This window comes from Lissotriton vulgaris, chromosome 9 (genome assembly GCF_964263255.1).
Source record: "Lissotriton vulgaris chromosome 9, aLisVul1.2, whole genome shotgun sequence".
Taxonomy (NCBI): Eukaryota; Metazoa; Chordata; class Amphibia; order Caudata; family Salamandridae; genus Lissotriton; species Lissotriton vulgaris.
The window spans coordinates 304,663,937-304,674,218 of record NC_141697.1 but is presented as its reverse complement, the minus strand read 5'-3'; the positions used below and the strand labels follow the sequence as shown (position 1 = coordinate 304,674,218).

The 10,282-nt window shown below is 41.5% G+C and overlaps 1 pseudogene; it reads left to right on the top strand.

Moving 5' to 3' along the window:
* Positions 1–463: 463 nt before the first annotated feature.
* Positions 464–10,282, top strand: part of LOC147690039 (small ribosomal subunit protein eS1 pseudogene) — a 104,999-nt pseudogene continuing 95,180 nt past the window's right edge.

The window sequence follows — 10,282 nt, the reverse complement described above, 5'->3', positions numbered from 1 at the left end:
CAGGACTCTGGCAAGACTCAGGCAAAGCGAAGGCCGACCCGCTCGGAGGACTGGTTTAAGTAGTGCCTCCAGGTGAGGAGCAAAGCGCACCACCAGGACACTCAATATGGCGCTGAAAGAGCGTCAATGCCCTTCCCAAGATGGCGCCCGATTGGCAAACTTGGGAGACACTCGACCACCCCGGAACCGGGCCCGCTCAAGCAGCGGTGCTCAACCAATTATTGTGCAGGTAAGGGGAGAGCCCAGAAAGCACTTCCGATTAAAATCAGGGGAAAAATACATAAAACGAACAAAAATACAAAACGGGCACTTAAAAGGGAAGCGCGCTCACCACGCTGCGCAAGATGCTATAATGAGCTGCCAGCACCTGGCAGATGATTCCTATCAAGGTGCAAACACTAAGAGGACCACCTTAAGTAGTGCCTCCAGGTGAGGAGCAAAGCGCACCACCAGGACACTCAATATGGCGCTGAAAGAGCATCAATGCCCTTCCCAAGATGGCGCCCGATTGGCAAACTCGGGAGACCCTCGACCACCCCGGAACCGGGCCCGCTCAAGCAGCGGTGCTCAACCAATTATTGTGCAGGTAAGGGGAGAGCCCAGAAAGCACTTCCGATTAAAATCAGGGGAAAAAATACATAAAACGAACAAAAATATAAAACGGGCACTTAAAAGCGAAGCGCGCTCACCACGCTGCGCAAGAAGCTATAATGAGCTGCCAGCACCTGGCAGATGATTCCTATCAAGGAAATCAAAGCTGTTTTTCCGGTAGATTGAGGATATGAAATAGTGACTGCCCATTTGTTAACATCTGACAGGTTATCTCGAGTTGGTGAAATTCACGAGGTTTGGAGCGGAAATTAATCAACAGTTCTCACTTGAGAGAAAGAAAATAGGTAAGTAATGTGGTGTGGTACATATGCAAGTAGGGATTAAGATGAAGTCTGAGAATGAGTTTAGCTAAGGAACTTTTTGAATTATGATTGCAGGAAACGCCTATAGTTGTTGACGTCAGTCAAATAGAAACTTATTGAGAGAGAGGCTCCCTATCCATTGGTGTAAGTAACTGTATGACGTTTTTTGTTTCACACACACAACACGGGTGATGATGGTGAAGGCTCCTGACGAAGGGACCTTTCCAGTGTCCCGAAATGCATTGGGCGAATACCAACCTAATTTTGTATTGATTATTTGCTTTCTTGTTTATACATCAAATCATGGACTGTTGAGAAATGTAATGAAAAATGTTAATTGAAAAATTAATACTTCAATGTTGATGATATTCATTGTGAAGTAACATAAATAAATTGGATTTGTGAAAGAAATAACATTGTTAGATCGATATAAATATACTTAAGTTGTGCGCAGCTAAGTCTGTATCAATGCATGTTGACCAGCCATTTTTTCGTTGTTTAACAACTGTTAAAGAACATTTTATTTAGTAACATGATCGTAAATTAATCAATCTTGTGGTTCTTGGTGGCTAGAGGATATTGATGCATGTCAATCAAAGATGAAAACTGAAACCAAACTCTTCTAATATTTCCAGAGCCTGGTTTCAAAAGAGGTATACTTTCTGTGTCACTTGGTGATGACATCCAGATGAGGGTGGGACAGACTGGGGAGAAATGAAAAATCCATGAACATTTATATAATACAGCTATAAGACCATGGTACCACGATCCACTGCAGAAAGTCTTGAAACAGGTCAGGGGAAAACAAGATACCCAAGCAGAGAACATCTGATAATGAGGGTGCAATCTTTTTCAGTAGAAAATAATATAAATACCCAAGAGAAAAACATACATTTTTATGGAATATCTAATGAAAGGGAATTTGTTGGAGAAATAAGAAAAATGAAATCCTAACAATAAGGTAGAGAGAGATACCCAAAATTAATTCAGTCTCTTTACGAGTGCCTCAGTGATGTAGCTGGTAAACCGCTCAACCCCTTAGGTATTACCATTGCTGTCAGGAACAGTAATTCTGGAAAATTGCCAACTGATTACAAGCAAGACCCATAGGATGCACAGTGAAATAAGAAATGTTCAGGAGAGTTTTTAATTTCAGTCTCATTCCCCCATTAATTCTGCATGACTTGCAACACACCTGTGGTGGTCTCAACTGACTCGCTATTCCAGTGAGGCCGGTAACTCCTGTTACTAACATCACTGAAGTTAAAGGGCACCATGGAAAGTGGCTCTATCTGCTGACATCCAAATTCTGAGTTTCCAATTTCCATCAGGAGAACCTGCATAGAACATGCCTTTCTAAAAGTACTGGGAGCTTTGAAATTCTATGAAAATGTGCTACTTATCAGATGGGCTTTTCATATTATGTATTTAGTTTTTTTTGCATGTTTGTGAAAAATGTCTATATGCTCACCTACTCATGTGAACCAGGTTTTCCGTCGCTGTCAAGAATGAGTTACCTTATTTGCACGTTTTTGTTTTTCGTAGCAGATTAGGTGAATGCACTGCTCTGTAGAGCTACTTTCAGGTATTCATTGGTGCTACCACTGTAAGCCTTCCGAGGTTATATCACAAGAATTTAGAGTATTATTGTATTTGGGCATGTTCTACGTACTCACCTCTGCTTTTATCTGAAGAAGTAATATGAAGTAGTATGGTGGTATTGCTCCCATCATCTATGCTGCATCATTCCGTTTTCTGGACCTTGAGGCCTTAGTGTATTCTCTCTGTTTGGTTGATTGTAGAAGTAAGTGGAAGGGAATTGATCCACAGTGATCGAATAGCAGATACCAGGCATACCATTACAGGCTGTGGGATTGTTTAATATATCATAAATTGTATATTTCAGTAAAAAAAGAAACTTGAACAGAAGATACATGTGTATTTTATGATATGTTATGATATATTATGTCATATTAAGTTACTTGTATGTATAGAGCACGCTTTCAACCATGAGGGTTGCCTGTCGCTGTGCACAGTGCGGAGTATATCCTCAAAGGCAGGATGGGTTATTCGAAGAGCCATGCCTTCAGCTACTTGCAAAACTCACAAAGAGAGTTAGAAGGCTCTCATATGTATTGCAAGGTCATTTCACGCATTAGGTTTGATGAAAGAAAAGGATGGATATTTGGTTCTGTTGTAAGCAGTGGCTCCTTCGCTACGGCAGAGGAGCACTGTCCCACTGCTCTAAGAGCAGTGAAAAAAGCAAAAATAGAATGATAATGACGCAACGTTATTATCATTTTATTTTTCATTAGTGAGGATGGTTTGTGGGACGGGGCTGGGTATGGATGTAGTCACAGCCAGCAAGGGTGGAGTGCTTGGGGCACTTAAGTGTTCATGACGGTTTGGCCAGCCATCTTGTACTCCACCGGCTGTATGGTATAGGCATTTGCAGAGAACATGCACAGGCTCATTGTCCCTGTCTGAGTGCTGAACCACAGCACTCAAACCAATCACAAAGCTTCTGTCATGGTGATAACATTACAAAATAATGGGGCAACCCAGTGGGCTGCAGAACCTGGGTAATACTTGGTACAGAAAATAGTTGGTCCCAACGGGAATTATTCAAAATATGTATCACTTAGTACCCGATAAAATAAATTGCTTAACACTTTAAGACATTGGTATCAAATTTATTTATATAGAATATTCATTAATCCCTTCTAAACATTAATTCATGAGACACTGATGCTTCACGGTGAGTGGAAAGTCAGTGTAGATTAAGAGTGCTGGTGAATTGATAAGAGGATAAGAATTACAAGTGAGAATATATACAGTGTAAGCAATGATTTCAGATATAAACCGGATAAGGATACTTTTCCTAATTGAATTATTCACAAGTTGAAGAAGAAGAATATTTTATTCGATCAATCACTTGATCATTGCAACAAGTAATACAGTTTAAGATAATAAAAACTTTTCATAAAACAACAATTTAAAAATACTAGTTAAAAAACATTTGATCCCAAGCCCCTTTAGCAGCAAACTTAATTATGAACAAATCAAATAACAGTCGTAATTCATCTGTCAATGTGTTCTTATATGGGCATAGTCAGATTCAAAGAAACAGTTACAATACATCAGCGTCAATACAGGCTTAAATAAACAATATAGAGATCATAATCTACTCCCCGGAGAAGATTTGATTATCTTGGATCTCCTCCACCAAGCAAATAACAAATATCTGGAAAAAGCAAAAGTCAATCACCTCGTGGTGTCAGATGAAAATATTCTAAATGCCTCGGCTGGCCTACTACAAGACAGTAACCTACAAAATGGTACAATCCATTGTCCCCTATGGTCATCGTATGCATGGCAATGAAAAAGAAAATGTATGTTGGACTCAGGTGCAGAAAGGCACGCAGGGCATAGTGAAATCAAGCCAGTGTTTCTTCATTTTGCTCTCCAACTATTGAGGGGTAAAGTCCCATATCTAAATTGGAGAAACAATACTCTAGCTTGGGGTGGCTCGATATCATCCAAACATACCTCAAAATCATAACAAGCCTTCACATTTAAAAAGCTAGATGTCAAGGAGCCATGTACATTGCACTCAAGACTAGATCGATCTTGGAATTCCTAGTACCTTTGTTTTAATGTAGGAACCATACTTCTTTTAATCAAGCCAGTATCCTCCCATAGGAAAGCCAGATTTAATCTGAAAAACCAATCCTTGATCAAATGTAGCCATTTTATATGTCCTGGATGTTTGTGAAGAGCAATCAGCTCTATCAAGGCTTCCTTTATGGGAACTTGTGTATTACTATCCCAGATCCTGATCCAAAAAGTCAGGGCTCTTAGGATTGCAAAGTGGCCAATCGATCTGAGCCCCAGGTCCAATCTCAATGGTAACAAGGGAGTATTCTTTGGCAGATTCAGAATGACCCTAATGAATTTATTCTCAGCGAGATTCAATTCCTGTAGATTTTCGAGACCCCACAGCTCCGCTCCATATAGTGCCGCTCCCAGGCCCTTGGCCTGGTGCAACTTAAGTAGTGGAGAAATGGGTCTAAACTGGGATGCTCTGGATCTCTTGGCAATCGCACTATTTATATGTTGAAGGCAAATGGAACTCTTTTCAATTTGATAAGACCATGCTAGATTCTCACTGATACGGATCCCAAGATAATCAAACACCTTAACACGCTCTAGGACTTGGGAATCCAACATTAATTTCCCCTTGTCATGTTTATATGGGTGAAACACCATACACTTGGTTTTCTTGAAATTAATTGTCAGTCCCCGAACTTGACAAGCCCTTTCGAAACTAATTAGTAGATTCTGAATTCCCCTTGGGGTTTTAGACATTAGGAGTGTATCATCCGCAAAGAGCAAGCAGGGTACCACACTACCCGCCATTTTAGGAGGATCACCATCACAGTTGAAGAGATCACCTATAATCCCCTAAATAAATACTGAAAATAGGGTGGGGGCTAAGACACACCCTTGTCTGACACCTTTTTGGCTCTGGATCTTTCCGGTTAGGCCACCATCACTGTTCCATCTAACTCTGGCAAAGGTATTAAAATGCAGATGGATCAAGATGTCAACTAAATATGAAGGCAGGCCTATATCTCTCAGAACAGACCACAGGATGGATCGATCAATGGAATCGAAAGCAGTCTAGAGGTCCACGAACACAACATACAGGTGGCTTATAGCGATGGTAACTTCTTTTGAGACTAACATCAGAAATCTGAACACCTGATCAGTTGTGCTCGTAGACATCCTGAAGCCTGCCTGGAGATCGGAGAGGATGTTATGTTCCTCGATCCATGGATGAATTCTGACTTTACCAAAGATTTTCTGGGAGACATCTATGAGGCTAATTGGCCTATGATTTTCCTGGGACCCCTTATTGCCTTTCTTGTATATTGGGATGATTTTGGCGCCTTTCCATGACCCCGGAATCTCACCTCCTCCCATAATGCCATTAAAGACTGAAGTAAGTAAGGGACCCCCAAGCCAGGTGCCTTCCCATTTGAGGGTTTTAATAGCCAATATGGTCTCACCCACCATGATCAGCCTATCGTTCTCAGAGGTCAAACTGGATAGATTTACCCTCAGAGGCATAACAGGCTGGTCACTCTGAACTAAGTACAGGTTCCGAAAGTACTCCTCCCAAATGTGAGGTTGCAGATGGAAATGTTTCACTATTTTGGGATTTGCCGTCTACTTAGCTATAAGACGCCAAACAACTTGACTATTTCTCTCTTTAGATGCCACCAGAAGTGACCTCCACTTTTCACCCTCCCATTCACTTTTTTCCTCCCCTTGCACAGCCTTATAACTTTTCCTGCCTTCTTTAATGGCTTGTGGTGATTTATTTTTAATTGCAGTTATCAAATTAGTTCTAGCTTGTTCACAGTTCCTGTTAAACCAGGGAGCGTTGTGTCTTACAGGAATACTTTTTCCATATTCCCTAGAGAAGTGGGCTCTAAGCCTGGCATTTAGACGTGAAAAGATTGTCATGGTATCTGCCACCCCACCATTAATCTGTATAAGATCAGAAAGAGCTATCTCAACCTTTTGGTACATCTTAGGGAGAGACTTCCCATCAGATAGTATCATCGGCCACCTTATCCTTTTCTCAATATTACTTGTGCTGCCACGGGAGCACTTTTTTGAATGGTTTCCCTTTGCCACACTACTAGGTTAGACATTGTTAATACAAGGGCATTATGGTCACTATCAGACCTATTCTGGACCATTATATCCTTTACATTTGGCCATAGATCGATATCGACCAAAATATATTGAGCCAAGGTTTGAAATGCACCGCTCCAACCGTCAGATTTACACCATATGTCGGTGATGAAGTCTGTGTTTGAAAGGAATGTTCCAAATAAGAGAACGCTGAGTCCGTAATTGCAAAAAAGTGTTCAAAATTCCTTTAATGTTCCAATTGAAAAACCAGCCAACGCGTTTCGTTCCGTCAGGCGGAACTTCTTCAGGGCGTAATGGTAGTTGACGAATGTGAATATTTCCTGAGCCGGGATCCCGAGATGCGATAGATATCTATATCCTTGTAATGACCGGATTTTCTGATTAGATGGGATCAGCCCCTAGGGGCCCCTCCAACCCAGCCAGAACGTAATCACATCCCTCCTCAGGACTATCCATCCAGGCACCTGGGTACCTACCTGAGGATGGGGAACTCGCAATATACAAGCTCATATTATTAAAAACACCACTAAATCTATAGGGATACTAAGAATACTCACTGATTACTAAGGATATCCATACCCTACACCACACTCATACATCAGTTAGTCTCGCGGCCACTCAGACCCAGACTGATCTACCCTAGGGCAGATATGACACACAATCCGGTGCGTCTACACATGGGCCTGCAGAACCCAATGCTCTCCTTTCCAAACGGTTCGCAATCCGGCAAACCTCCACGCCAGTCTCCCCCCTGACGCTCTCACTTATTCAAGCCACAATCCAGTGGGTATACACGCTGGTCTCCTACCCAACGTTCTCACTAACGCCGCATATCAACGACGACCACATTCCTATGAACACCTATATATATATATATTGGGAAGTCTCTTCACTAAGGGTCTGCTACTACAATATTAGGAGTTAGCCAATTAATATAATGTACCTCTTATTCTTGGCATCATAGGTCCACTCACTCCCTATTTATGTGATCACCACTTACCTGATTGGGATTACTCATCCATTCATGTACCTAATAAACAACTAGGAGATACATTCACCTAGATTGAACAAGGATACAAGGCGCATTTTAGTTTACTACAAACTGGGGGTTTTATTAGAACAATATAAACATTTACACAGATCTGTAACTGACAAAGACTATAGATAGAACACACCGCTGAAAGAGAAAAGATTAGACATACAATAGCTTAGGGAATAAGGACAAGATTAAGGGTAGAGTTCACCTGATTAGTGTGTAGTCTTGTTCTAGCTGTCATCTGGGTTCCTCTCTCGTCTGTGCCTTGGCTCATCTCAGACTCTCTCTCTCTCCTGCACTCTTGGGTACACCTCTGCGCTGATCACTTTGCACTGGACTCCTCTCCCCCACGAACTGTCTCCACCTTCCAGCTTCAATCTAATGGTTCCTGCCGCTCTGATGCTTTTCATTCCACTAGCTTGTTCACTCTGTCTCTGCACCAATGTCCAAATAACTCCATCTGCTCCCACAGGTTAGTCCACGATCTCTCCTCCGTCTCTTCTAAAAGGCATTACTTCAGACTCCAGCTATTCACACCTCCTCCTGATAAGTAACTGCTTCTGACTGCTTCCTTCAGTTCCAGCTCATTATTCAACTCAGCTCTCTCCAGCTTGAACCCTCTCTCTCTGCCAACTCCACTCCACTGCTTACCACTCCTCCACCTTAACACGACTGACTGGCTCCGCCACCTCCACTCGACTCACTGGCTCCGCCTCTGCACTTCACTGATATAGAATGCTGTTTCCTCATGGAAAGTTCCAGCCAGCAGCTTCCTCCCACCAATCCCATGCACCAGGCTCCTTGCGCTAGACGCTCCCACAGTGACCAGTCTGCTTGTTTCGTCTAGAGACCTGAGCCCGGGAACAATTCCTGATTAGATTCAGCTCTGGCCGGTTCTCTCCGGTCCGCTTAGGGCGAACAACAGTTATAACTATAAACTTTGCCTTTACCCTGAAAAGCCTCTCAGCTTCATCAAGATGGAGTCCCTCTAGCTCTAGGCCTGTAGGCCTGAAAGGGATGAAATGCCCCTTAGCTCTGTCAGAATACCTACATAAACCATACCAATGTGTCAAGTATGTCAAAGCCAATAGGCAATAGACAGGTTAGAGTCAAGAATAAAGGATCTATTATCATATTAAGCAGCTATCCTCTTCTAGGTCTGGAAGAAAGGGCTTAAAAGGGCCAACACAGGCTAAGAATACCTATACTAGATGTGAGCAAGACTAAGGTCTATATCACTGCTAAATAGAGCCAAAAACTCAGCCATTACATTCCACCCTTAGATCCTTATCTTGCGAACATCAATAAACAACTACATCCATATAAACAAACATCAACACAATCTATCAACAAATCAAAACTAAAAAACTCTCTAAAAAGAATGACAACTTAAGGAAATTCCACCTGAAACTCAATTGTAGGGAATACAAACCTAACAACCAACTGAAAACAAATTAAAGCACCCTTGATTCGAATGCTGAAACATATCTGAGATTGGATCTGATAACAACAGAAACTAACCAAAGCATCCTCAAACTAAATGTGCCTCAACTACTAGTGATAACTGGTGAAATCTAGTGATGTAGGGACTTATGTGTTGAATGAAAACAGCAAGGGGCCTAAATGGGGCCTACCTACTTCGGACAACTTAAGAACTAAATGTGTTCCAACTTCTAAAGAGAAAACAACAAAGGGCCTAAATGAGGCCTACCTACTATAGTCAACTTAAGCTAATGATGACTCATGAAATCTATTGGTGTAGGGGCTAGTTTGTGGAATAAAAATAACAATGGGCCTAAATGAGGCCTACTGACATTTGTCAATTTAAGGAAACATTTTGATGAAATCTGAGAAGTAGACATGACAAATTATTTTCAAGGTCTGGGCAAACATTAATACATAATCATACTAAAAGACACACCTCCCAGAACAATCCAAAGTCTAAGGTAACCACCATTTGATCAATCAAGGTGAAAATGTAAGAACAGTAAAAAACAACCCCATTTCTACAAGATAGCTGGTGTATATATATGTCACTTAGTTTCTTCACACTGTGGAACACATGTGTGCACCACCATTCAAAAAAAAAAAAAAGTCCTTCATTGGCAACCATGATGACATGTTTTTGCTTTAAAAGTGGGGCCTGCTTGTAGTGATTGAAAACATGGGAATAATGCAGGCCAAGGAATTATATAACCAAATCTATTTGCTTGGTATCATCAAAAAAAAAAAAAAAAGAGTCCAATGTCAAGTTTGGGGTCATCAGTGTAAGTCACCACCCAGCATCTTCGGTATCCGGACACTTCCTCCGATGCGGCCATTCATCACCCTTCCGGTCTGGTCTGGTCTGGTTCCATCTTCCAAAAATAATAAACTAACATAAAAACATGAAAGTAAAAAACTAAAATAAGAAAAGGAAGTGGGAGAGGGGGGGAGGGGGGGGCACCCACGCACCAACACCACAACCCAGCAATCCTAGGACAAGAAAACAAGTATCATTAATCTTGCAAAATAAATTTTTTTATTTAAAAAGCACCCCGGGTGCCTTTCATTATTGAAAAGAAAATATCCTAATTAATTAAAAACATTCAAAATCTAAGTTTTA